A 12,815-nucleotide genomic window follows, 5' to 3' on the forward strand; every position below is an offset into this window, starting at 1 on the left:
GTAGGCCCAAAAAGACTGGTCGAATAAAAAAAATAAAAGCCATTTGTAAATCCTTTCCCATAGTTTACAATAGCACTCAGGCTCTCAGTCATCCTCTACAAACACCCTTGTCCAATTATTATCTGGATCTGTCATATTTTATTTTGGAGCATTACATTTTTTTTCCAACTGTTAGCTTATTGCTAGCCTAAGACCAATGTGTTGCTAACATTTTAAGTAGCTGTTGTCTTGTTGGGATCATAGATACATATAAACGTGTTTAAATATATCTATGGTTGGGATAACAAGCAACAGATGCACATTTCTGTGCTGCTTGTTCTTTCATTTAGAGTCCACATTGTGGTTTATTACCTATAAAAAAGGGTATGTTGTTTGAAAAGAACCAGCTGCTCCATAAGCTTTCATTGTGGCTTTTCAGTAACATAGGGATAACGTCCAAATGCACCTTGTCATATCTGTTAGGATGGGGCTCTCAGTATAGCTGTTCTTTGCTGAGTGCAGAGAATGAAAGAGTTCTCTTTATATCCTGGCATGAAACAGTTCCCTCTGAAATTTCCACCTGAAACTCTAAAACTTTAAAAAGGTGAGTAGAGAAACAGACATGCTGGTATGCTAGTTGTTAGTGTTGTAAAGAGAAAGTTTGCCTTCATGGTTTTTACATTTTTTTAACAATAATTGTTCCCACAAACTGTCCTTACCCTGTTGATACCTCCGTCCCAAGCCAGTAGTCATTACTGTCTAAAGATAACTGCCTGTATGAACTATTTTTGCCAGTTACTTTTGATTGTAAGATGGCGAACATGATGTAGATCATGTATAATTGTCTGTTTGTATCTGTATGTTTTGTCTGTACATTGCACTTGTTTATTTTCATTGAAAATCATGTCAACTGCAGCAGGTCTGTGTGTAAGTGTTTTAGACGTTGTACTTTGACAAAATAGATTTCATATGAAAAAACTCATTCAGGTTCTAGCAAATCAGAAAATGCTAGGTGATTAATACCGATACATTGGTTGGTAAGTTTTAATAATTTCATGGGAGTTTACACAGAATATCACTTAACATATCCATTTGGTGATTTAATGTCAATGTATCTGCTCCAAGACAACCATGTGTGAACTACACATTTAATTCAATGTCTACATTTGCTCAAACATTGGATAGCATGTATTTTTATTTTTTTTCAAAATATTGAGAACATTTTCTATTCAAGTGTTCTTGTTGCCATTAGTCAGAGTCTCATTGGTCTTTATTCTGCTCTTCCTTGTCTTTCCTCTCACTATGACCTCTGTACTCTTCTGATCCCAACAGAAAGATACCCTATCAGTTATGCAATGTGCAGAAACTCCTGGGCGTTGTATATCAGTAGAAAATGTTCTTCCTGGTAACAGCTCTCGTTCATGTGTTTTGATCCATCTGTCAAACTCGTCAACAAATTAAGGCAAATCTAAAAGCTATTGGAGATGAATAAATGCATAAATTATTGCTTGTCATAGTACAAATAGTAAAAAGCGGCCTCATTTTCCTTCCACTGCTAGCTGCTTGTATCATAATCTATTATTTATCCAAGCACTGTGTGCTGAATCATATATTGCCAAAATAACCCCAGATGCATAGTTTATCTTTCCTTGCAGACAGTTGAGCTAATGTCCATAGACAGGACTAAATCAAGATAAAAAGTGGAACACTTTATGCATGCTGCTTTGAGTGATATTTTAATTCCTTCTTCTTTGAGATAAAGGTTAAGTTCAAATGAGTAGTGTGATGTTCAGTCCTAGATACAAGGTAATAGGACATGATTGTGAAAGAATTATGAAATAGCCTGCTGTTCTTACCTTCCTTGGCTGCAGGCCTGCTCTTGCACAGACTCCCTGATGATGAAGCAGCTCTCTGATGTGGTCTGCTTGTTTGAGGTGAGGAGTTATAAGGGATTTCAGGTAGGAAAAAAAATCAACCTAAACCACAATTTGTTATGTAGACATTATAAAGAGTGAGGTTAAGAGTTTTCTCTTTTTAAACATAACTGTAATTTTCGCTGGAAGCTTAACATGATTTGAGGATGTGGGATCCAGTGATGCCAGATTTGCCCACAGGCTATTTTCCTCTGTTCACATTTTCAACACTTAAAAATGAAGAACATTGTCTTTTTTCAGTCAATTTAATTTCAGTTTCATCATAATTGGCATGAAAGAATTACTTGTGATCTTCTTAAAACCACCTCCTGATTATAACCCTAATCGTTATTTCATGTCAAATGTAGCAAATAAAAAAATATTGTTGTATAATTTTATTCATGAATTTTATTCTCTGCTTTCTCACATAACTCTTTGTTGATCAGTCTTACTGATCTAGACATGTTTAAATATAACACTTAAGTTTCATTTTGTGGTTAAAAGTTATTTTACTTTTCTTCCAAAGCTTGCATCCCTTTATGAATCTACTAATCATAAAGTGTTAGCATAAGCATATTTAGTCTCTTTTCTGTATCAAAGCTGTAGACTGATGGACATTGTACATAGACTGTCTTTAACAGGCAGCAGTGCATGATACTTAATGAGAGCTACACTGGCTTTCAACAGGAAACAACGTTAAGGTTCACATCCTGTATTCAGCAAAAACCAACCACACATGCCCTGTCTTGTTTCTTTTGTCTCAGATTCACTTATTGTGAAGGACCAACACACACACAAAAAAATGACTTTTTCTGTCATTAGATATGTCATTCTGTGCTGATATGTGTCTTGTCCAAAGTAGGCCAGATGGCTATATAAATAGTAATGGTTAATAGGTTAGGAAATCCCATGGCTTCAGCTCTAGTTCTGAGCTACTTGTGTGGCATATTCTACAGCTAGAAAAACTGTGCTAACATGATCAAGTCAAAGAAATACAGACACTTTGTCACTGAGTTCTGAAATAAAATGAGATTAAATATGAAGCTTTGTTTCATCTATTACAGATAAACCTTTCTTGCATCCGTCATTGCAAAAGTCATTTTGATCGGTTTTAATTTCTATGAACATGGTATACTGGTTGTACTGGCTGAGGGATCTCTGTTCATGTGTACAATGGTTTTTAATATCCAGTATTAGACATATGTTGTAAATGTGTTTCTGCAAGACAGTTTAAAAACTTTCATTATTAGTGGTCGATCGGTTATACTATCAGTATTTAATTATTGTCATGTCAACGTCTTGTTGATGTTTCTAAAGGCAGTGACGTCTATACAGTTGCACACTATGTCCAGCAGACGCTCAATGATGGCATCAATATCCTCAATCTGAAGGGACATTCCAGCTTTCCTTGGAGTTCAACCATCAGAGCAGTGATGAGGCTGTTGGTCATTCTTACATTATCAGGAGATGTAGCATTGTTGAAAACTGCCAGATTGATTGATACTAAAAGACAATGCTCAGATGGTACCTCAGGGGTATTTTGGATCTGAATTGAAAATTATTGGCCTCTCCCCTTCTCCTGGAAATGATCCAGAAAGACAAATTCCCCGTGGAGCTAATGGAAGCAGATGTGAGGTTTTAAAGTCATGATTATATTTGATCAGTCAGCTCCTTTGAAAATGCCTGGCTCTTGCAACTGGACATTTCTCAGCACTTTATTAGCATGTGCAGTTTTCTGTGATGAGTTTACCCTTTCAAACAAGTTGTCAGAAAATTCTTTCTCACAGGGCTCACTGATGCGTTCCTGGTACAAGAGTAAACCCTATGTTTGGTCTTGGCGATCTGGAATGAATCCTGGTAAATTGCCTTCTTCAGATCTATAATCCTCCATGAGATTAGAGGACTCTGAAACCTGTTTGAGACTCACCACAAAGTTTCTGTCCCATTTTGTAGAAGTATTCTGCAGTTCTTCTATTACTTTTTCGAATTAGTTTGGAACAACCTTGTAAAATGTTACTTGGCTAACTTGTTTCTTATTCCTGCTGTCTTTTAGAGGAGTGGCCCTTGAAGAAAATATATTTTTTACAAGTATTGAACCCATTTACACATGGTGTTGTAGGGCTACTTATCTCAAAGCATTCAGCTACATCTCCAATATGTGGATCCTGCTAATGATCAATAATTTGATTGACAAAGCCAGACTGTGTGCAAAATGTTCATTAAGGCATCCGTTTGGAAAGCATTTTCTGCCTTAACAACAATGCATGGTGTCACTCTCAACCACATCAGTCAGCTTTTCTGAACTCTCACATGTTTTGGGTGGGACCTGCATAGCACCAGCAAAGCTGTCAAAAAGGGAGTGTCCCATGTTGTGCTTTATCATTAAAGCTCTCACAACAGCTCAGGCACTCTTGAAACATTGGTTTCACAATCCTGCAAAGAGTGTCTGTAAAACTTCAATGGAAAAGTCAGCCACTGTCTGTGGCTGAATCCCCAGTACCTGCAGCTTACATGCTCCACTACGTGCCACTAATGCTTGTCCCCTTGAGCCTAAAAGATTCTTATGCTACCAGAATATTGTTGTCCATCTTGATAACAGATAGCTTTTTATTGCTTTATTCAAAGACTGGTTTGTCTCAATTTTATTTCTGACTCAAACACATTTTAATATTATACAAGGAGTTTTCAACTGTATTTGTGTGTGTGAGAGTGTGTGAAAGAGCTGGAAGGTATTCTGAACTTCAGCTGCTTTGCAGAAGCTAACACATTTTTAATGATATGTTATTAGCAATCATCTGCTCAATAATGCAGAAAATGATTAGGGTATATAAAGTTCAATGTCAAATATGGGTTGCATGTTTTGTTGAGTATTGTACGCCTCATTGTTTTTATTTTAGTGCACTGTGACTGCTAGATTACTGACTGTAGGAGGAGAAGGTGGTCCCCTCTCCACACCGTGCAGTGGTGTGAGGTCTGGTCTAATGGCAATTATTCCTCTGTGCTCCAGTCCCCAACCTCGCTCTGGGCTCTAATTAAAGGTAATTAAAACACTTTCTTTACCTCTCTCTTTCTTTCTCTGTGTGTCATACACAGATGCTAGTGCACATCAGGATTTGAAAAGGGTTTAGGCTCTAATTAAATCCTATAGAGAATGTCAAGGACTTATTAAAGAGGATTTGGACTTTCCTCTTTCAGTTTAGCGTTCCTTTTATTCATAGCATGTGGCTGGCCCTGTTGTCATATTGGAAATTAGCTTCTGCACAATTTCATCCACTGTTTTTTAGAGGGTTTATGATCAAGCCCAGGTGGAAAAAACAGTTTTCCACCAGTTCTGTGAATTTGCTATAGTGACACAGCTTTATATAGTCATATAATGATGTGTGTTCATGTCAGCCTTCCTGTCAGGTTGGACATGGTCTGAGTTGGCAGCATGGTATGACCTTTGTCAAAGTCAACTGAATTATCTTCTTCTGGTAAGGCATATACAACGACCCGAAATGTTATCCAAAAAATGTAACAAACCCAAAATGTAATAACTGGTTGATAATCTAACAAAATGCTGAGCCCAAAACCTAATAACTTTACCCCCAAAATGTAACAAGTTGTTACATTATTAAGAGAAAAATATGACAACCCCAAACTCTACTACGATTTTTGCTCAGCATTTTGTTACATTATCGACCAGTTATTGCATTTTGGGTTTTGTAACATATTTTTCTAACATTTCGGGTCGTTGTTACATTTCAGGCTCTAACATGCCCACATGATCTTGTGTGATGTGTGCATAATGTCAAGTTTATTTGTGCCCCCTTTTAGCAGGGGGAGGTGAGAGGTGAGATATTATAAGCTATTCTTGTTGTTCACACACCAACAACCTTTGCAGTTAATAATTGCAGAGCATTTTATTGGGATGAGGACTGACTGAAATTTCACTTAGCCTTTTCTAACATGGGGGGAATAAATACATGAAAGACAGTCACAAGAATATCCTTACTACATTGAGGAGTGAATCTAAAAATCAACCACACTGTAAGAATAATGGTTTAAATTCTTTGTTGCATGTTTGGAAAACTAAGAGCATCTGTGAGGGACATGCAGTTTTGCAGATATTTGTTTGTTTTAAACCTGACTCTCATTCTTTGGAGAAAAGGAACATTTACTCTGGTTCTTTAGTAGAGTAAGAAAAAAAAGGAGGCGGTTGGAGGTTATCCTCACCAGCGGTCCCCTGAAGACAGTATAGTCTGTGGTGTGTGTTTATTCCCTTTCACACCTACTCTGCTTTCATAATGTATAGCCTGTGCTGAGAACTTGTTCTCCTTCCCACTCTCTTTTTGCACTCTCTAACTTTCCCTTGACTGACTCAGCCTTTCCAGGGATACTAAACAGTCGAACATGTTCAGGCACACATGTGCTGCTGCAGAAAATCATGCAATCTGTTTAGAGTAGTTCCATTTTTTTTTATTTTTTACGTCCATTCATCACATGATGTTTTTTTTTAACAAGCACAGACAAAGCACCCAGATCAATGTGTCTTTGCATACACAGTTAAACATCTTGCAGCCATTTTAGCCCTCAAATCTGCCGCTGCTCAGCATCTTTCCACCTCGCTGCAGAGCTGAGTGGCAGTGGGCTGCTGGAGAGCCCTGAGCAAAGTGAATTTTTGCAAGATTTTTTTTGCATCTCTTGTGGTTTGTCCATATGAGACAGAAAACATGAAGGGCGGACATTTTGCATAATTTCTGTGTTCAGTTTTCAATTTTAGTCAGGCAGCTGTGGTGATATAGTGATAGTGTAAAAGATTAATGTGAAGTTAGTAAGTTCTATGAATCGTTAAAGTTTCTACTGAAGTGCAGCAGCTGTATGAAACATACACGTTGTGTTGGTCTGCAGCATGGCCTGCTTCCTGTACATTACTGTTTGTAACAGAACTTAATAAGAAATCTTCTGTATGTAAATATTCCCAAAATGCTCAGGCTTGAAACATTATAAAAAACAGTATGAGCTGTTGTGACAATGTAGTTGAACTGATCTGGTCTCGTCATGCATTTGTTTCAAAGAAGATTTTGTTTGACATAAATTGATTTACCGATTAATGATCACATCGCAGAGCAAGCAGTATGCCCTTCTTAAGAAAAGGGTTGTATTATGTGATGCAAGTGTTGTTACGATGATGCATTAAAAAACATTAAGGAATGAAAACATATATTCAGATCAATTAAAATAACTGTTTATATCCGTTAGGAACTTCATTTGTGCAAAAGCATCTGATACCGAACAACACTACACAACAGCATATTATACATGACATCCATAGAGCTACAGTGTTATACATGATGACTCAATTATATATCAATAATCCAATACATACATTTACCAAATAGCCATAATAGCATTTTTTACATTTAATATAAAAACAAGTGCTGTATCAGTACTTAGATACAGCACAGTTTATGTTATTATTATTCCACATCTGAAACAATATAGCCATCAAACAAAAATATCGAAAACCTGAGCAATATTTGAAAACAATGAGCTCAGCATATGTGAGCAAATAAAATGTTATTCCAATTGGCCACAAATCTGTTGTTTTTTTCTCCTCAAAAAGAAGTCTGAGGAAATTGAATAAACGTGGCAAGACAGCCAGTTGAGGAGGTCCAAACAATCCCAATTTAAACCGTCTGCACATTTACCCAGTAAAGAATTTTTTTTTTTTTAAAGCAGGTTTAAAATATAAACTTTCATTTGTCCTTCTAGAGTTAAAATATATCCCAGACCTTAATATGAAAGCTGCTGTGACTGAACCTTGTTGTAGCAGAGTATGGCGAAAGTGTGGAGGAGGGAAAAGCTGTTACACAACAAGTGGGCTTCCAATCCTCCCACCCAGGGTGCTACAGTAGCAGAGACTCAGCCAAATGAAAGAGTGATAGGAGTAGGCTGAAGTGCTCCTGTTTCTCTCTCATATGCCATCTGTCTCTATCACATTGTTTTATCTCCATTCTGTCCGCAGTATTCCCACAACACTATATATTTTTGCTGCTATACTTGCTTGATGTACTTGATAAACACATACAATATTACCATTGGAATTGCCTCTCTATGTTTTGAAGGTACACACCTAAATACCAATACTGCGCATCCTGTCAAGAGATCAGATAGGAGGGTTGATGGGCACTTGTGTCGACCTGCATAGATGAGAGGTGCAACCAGCTCTTTGCAGGAATGCAGCCAAGAATACACCTTAAAAGTAAGAGGGTGTTTTCTCCCAGGAAGTGCACATTTGTCTCCTGGGGCAAGAATGTGCCGATATAGTATTGCATTTTGTAAAAGTGACAGGAAGCAGGGTCTGTTCAAAAAAGGATTTCCTGCTCACATTATTCATCCTTTGTAATTTATCACAGTCAGCATGGAGTCTTGATTTATTTTTGCCAATATTACAGTAATTTTACGTGAAAGAAGACAGAGAAGTAAATGGATATGACCAATTTGCACAGCATTGCCTCACAACATGGAGGTTGACTGGAATGTAGATCACATAACTCAGGGAAGATGAATGAGTCTGATGGTTAATAAAGCCCTGCAGAACTGGGGGAAAAAAACAGAAAACAATGAGTAAAAACAACAAAATCCATGAATACTGTAATGTCCTTTCATGAACTTGAAGTGTTCATTATAGACAGTAACATACATTGATTTTAACACCAGCCTCTCCCTATCTTCTCTGCAGAAGTGCACTGAAATGGAAAGTTACAAAAGCAGGTTTTACGATACAAAGACAACTCCCTGTGGTTTACTCAAAGGTGAGCTTAGATTCAGACTGCTGTTCTCTCACAGGCGTGCTCTTGAGTGTGTCATTGGGTGTGTCTCTCGCAGAGTAGATGAGCAACTCATGAGTATTTAATCCAGGAATTTGCTTTCAAAAACAAAATAGCATCAGTCAGAGTGAGCGACGGGTATAATTGTCGGTACAGATCCTTTTTTCTTCTTCTGAAGTATATTTGAATCATCAGAGGGTGTGGCTTAACCATACTGTGCTGACTGTGTTTCAACATGCCCAAAGGAAAAACTTATGCTGCTACATCTAATATGAATAATGGCACTGTCATGATAAAGTTATGTAAGACTGCAAAGCTTAAAGCAATCAAGAAAGAGTTTCTCTCTTCATAATCAACCACAGCAGATGAATACATTTGGTTTAGACATTCCATTAGAAAACAAATTTTTTTTTGGTAAAAGGGGAGATAGTTTTGTTGCCTTTGCAGAGTGACAAATAGTTATAGAGAGCAATTATGAAAACTGCTGTATCAACATTAGCACGAAAAAAAACTACAAAGAAGATGGTGTGTGTGTGTGTGTGTGTGTGTGCGCGTGTGTGTTTGTGTGTTTGAAAAAAGCTTAATCCAAAGCAACAAGCAAGCATATGTTTGCACAAATTACCAGGAAAATAGATTTGTGCAACACCACAGCATCCAATAGCAGGAAAAGAACAGTTTAACAAATAACTTTAATGTATAGGTTAGACAGTCACTTTAACACAGAGCTGCATAAAACAATGCAGTGGCCACATAACTAAATAATGTAATGTTATGTCCTTATTATTTTGCAATGATAGAATTAGGCCACATTTATACTTTCCAAGTAATTAATTTTATAAACTCTATCACTATCATATAAAAGTTGCTCTATAAAACACAACTTAAGTGGGCGGGAGTATTGGAAAAAATTGCTGATTTTATTGGTGCAACACGTCCCAGTTTGTAGAATTAATTCCGCAGACCCCCAAGCTATGGTTCGCAGACCCCTGTAGGTCCTGGGACCCCACTTTAAGAATATCTGCTCTAGATGTTATTAAACTCAGAGCTTCATCATATGCAGTACACATTCCAGCAGGGCCTAGATGTCTGCTATGGTCATAGGGGCTTTTTTCCAGTGTTCACAGCTTTCGGCTGCAGATCCAGCGTGATGATATCAGCTCACTACAAAGAGGTCACAAACTCAATCATTCACAACCCTAGCTCATTTTTGATCAATATACTGACTGATTGATTTGGAGTTTATTATTCAAGGCAGTATAGTGCAGTTGCTTTGCAGCTCTAGACCATAAGTACTCTGGTTTTCTAATATTCTCGGAAGGTGTTACCATATCAAACCACACAGCATGATGAGATCATTTCTGTGTTTCTTTGAAATGACATAACCTGTGTTTGTAAACTACATAAATATGTGTGTGTGTGTGTGTGTGTGTGTGTGTATATGTGTGTGTGTGTGTGTGTATATATATATATACACACACACACATATACACACACACATATATATATATAGTGTGTGTGTATATGTGCGTGCATATATATATATATATATATAGTGTGTGTATATATGTGTGTATATATATATATATATATATATAGATAGATGGTAGATAGACAGACAGACAGACATACATACATACATACATACAATATAGTGCTTCTGTAACTTTTGTTTTGTTTTGTTTTGTTTGTTTGTTTGTGTGTATGTTTGTTTTTTTTGGGGGGGTGGTAATTATTGAATGGATGAATAAGTTGCAGAGCTTACAGTGAGCAGCAGCAGAAAGGTGACCACTGAGCCTGTCTCACATTTAAAAGTTGTTGGCTTTTGCAGCAAATGATTTGATATGACAGTTATCTAATGCAAATGTTCTCTCACGTTTAACCACTACACACACCCACACGCTCACAAAACCACACATTCACACATGCACATGCCCATGCTCGCCCACAGTCCAGCGCTCTGCAGTAGAGTTCAGTTCGTAGCTCCTTTTAAACAGAGCAGGCCATCATGAGTTTTCATCCCCTCCTCCCGACCCTGATTATTGTAACTGACAGTGCACTCTGTCTTTTCTGGGTTGCCTCTGCATGCCTCTGGGGCACAGATTGGCACAGAGATAAACTTAGCAACAGCCAGCCCGGTCAGACTGCAGTATTAACAGAGAGAGAGAAAAAAGAGAGAGAGAAAATGAGGTGTAGAGCAAGAGTGGAGGAATATATGAGAAACAGCAGGTGAAAACAGGTCAGCATTAAAACTGAAGTTAAAGTCAGCTCTGTTGCTTTGTAAAGGGTTTTACCAGGTTAATAAAGACTATGAAAGGGAAACTAGTCTGAAAGTAAAAAAGCACATTTCTTAATCCACATGCAAAGTACAATTATAAATATAATTTTCCTATTTTTGGAGGTGGCTTGAAGAGAATAGCAGATGGTAAGGTGAGCCTGGCATAAACACTGAAAAATAGGGGAAAGTAGCGAGATGGCTCCATCCAAGGGAAGGGAAGTCTGCCTCCTGTAAAGCTCAGTCAGCCAATTACACTTTTTGTTTTCATTGCAGTCCTCCAAAACCTGAATGTTAAAACAACATTTGGCTGAAAGTATTTATTTTATTGATGCAGTAAATTATTTGTTTGCTTAATGCCAAAGTCAAATTAGGCCTGCAGGAAAACAGTTATTTGAAACATAACGATTTTTACATTGTAACAATTTAAACAACCTAAACATGCTAATTAGTGAGTTTTTGGGACAGAGATAGGAAGATTAATCTATGCACCTTTTTTTTTTATTTTACCACGCAAGGCTTTTTGTGTCTCTCTGTTTTGAATATTTGTTCTAAGCTGAAAGACAGCTACTGGCATACCATGGTCCCTCATGTTGACTGTTGCTGTATATACTAATGAGCTGCTAACCTTTCCTGACAAAATTACCTGCCCTAAATTTGACATACAAGAGCCTTCGTCATGTTGTGAGGCTCTTTATTTTTATGTAGGCTTTTATTGTATCTGCTCATTCTTCCGTCTCACGTACAATTTCCTACTCTTTTGCCTATCTTACCCCTGCTGTGGACTGTTGTCACCATAGCAACACAACCTTCCTGCCCACGCTTTCCATTATATGTAAAACAATAATTACTTAAATGAAAACAGAGAGGGTATCCTGGGTATCAACTTTCAAACACAGTAGTCACATTAAGGTTTTTCTTTTATTATCACAGACTATTGCTAGGCATTTATTTAAAAACAAGGAGTGAAATTTCTATTAATGTAATATTGTATATTATTATGATATATTTAGAAGAGGCAGCGAGCCAGAACTGGGACAAAGATCCTGCAGCTATAAACACTCAAAGGATATCCCTCGAGGAAGTCCTGCCACACTGCCTGTTATAAATAATGCTTCAACAGGAAGTGTTTTATGAACCAATTGTGGAATATATGATAAGATATTTGGTGACATTTTATGTTCATCAACTTTTGCATCTTTTCATCAATCTAGATATTTTAGTTTTTTAAGTTGTTGGGTTTTTTTTTTTTTTTACGTAAGGCACTTGTCTGGTCTGAGCTGATTATACAAGACTAGCAGACTCACACAGATGGAGATCTGTGTGGTCTCCAGTTTTAGCACTTGCAATGAACGATTGTTCTTCCACAAGCACAAATCTGTCGACACAATGGCTTTGTTTCACTCAGGTTATCTGGATAAAAGGCAAATAAGCAGACAGCAGTGCAGAGAGAGAGAGAGAGAGAGAGAGAGGCTTCAATCTGTGTCCAAGCCTCAGGTCTCTCCTCTCCTCTCCTCTGCAGTGGTGGAAGAAGTGTTCAGAATTTAAAATGAAGCAAAAGCATCATTGACTAACTTTATATATTTTTCATTACAGGTAACAGTCTTGCATTCGAACCCTTATTTCTTTGTGTTGACGAATTGTATGGGGTTTGATTGCCAATTTCACAACACCAGTTTGTGTCCAAGGGATCGATCCTTCATGCTCCTTCATTCTGACGTAATTTTTTATTTTCCTTTCGTCATCATTTTTAATATGTTGGTGGATACCCCTCTTAGGGCATTAAAATGTAAATACATCTTATAGCTGAATACTACTCACCTTGTATGGATGTGATAT

At 37.3% G+C, this 12,815-nt stretch overlaps 1 long non-coding RNA gene across 1 annotated transcript; it reads left to right on the top strand.

Moving 5' to 3' along the window:
* The first annotated feature begins 215 nt into the window (after positions 1-215).
* Positions 216-12,815, top strand: LOC306840851. The gene is made up of 4 exons (XR_013781380.1): positions 216-583; positions 1,851-1,913; positions 4,790-4,930; positions 11,103-12,815. It is a non-coding gene; the product is annotated as an uncharacterized lncRNA (long non-coding RNA).

Source organism: Symphodus melops, assembly GCF_947650265.1.
Source record: "Symphodus melops genome assembly, chromosome: 19".
NCBI classification, from domain to species: domain Eukaryota; kingdom Metazoa; phylum Chordata; class Actinopteri; order Labriformes; family Labridae; genus Symphodus; species Symphodus melops.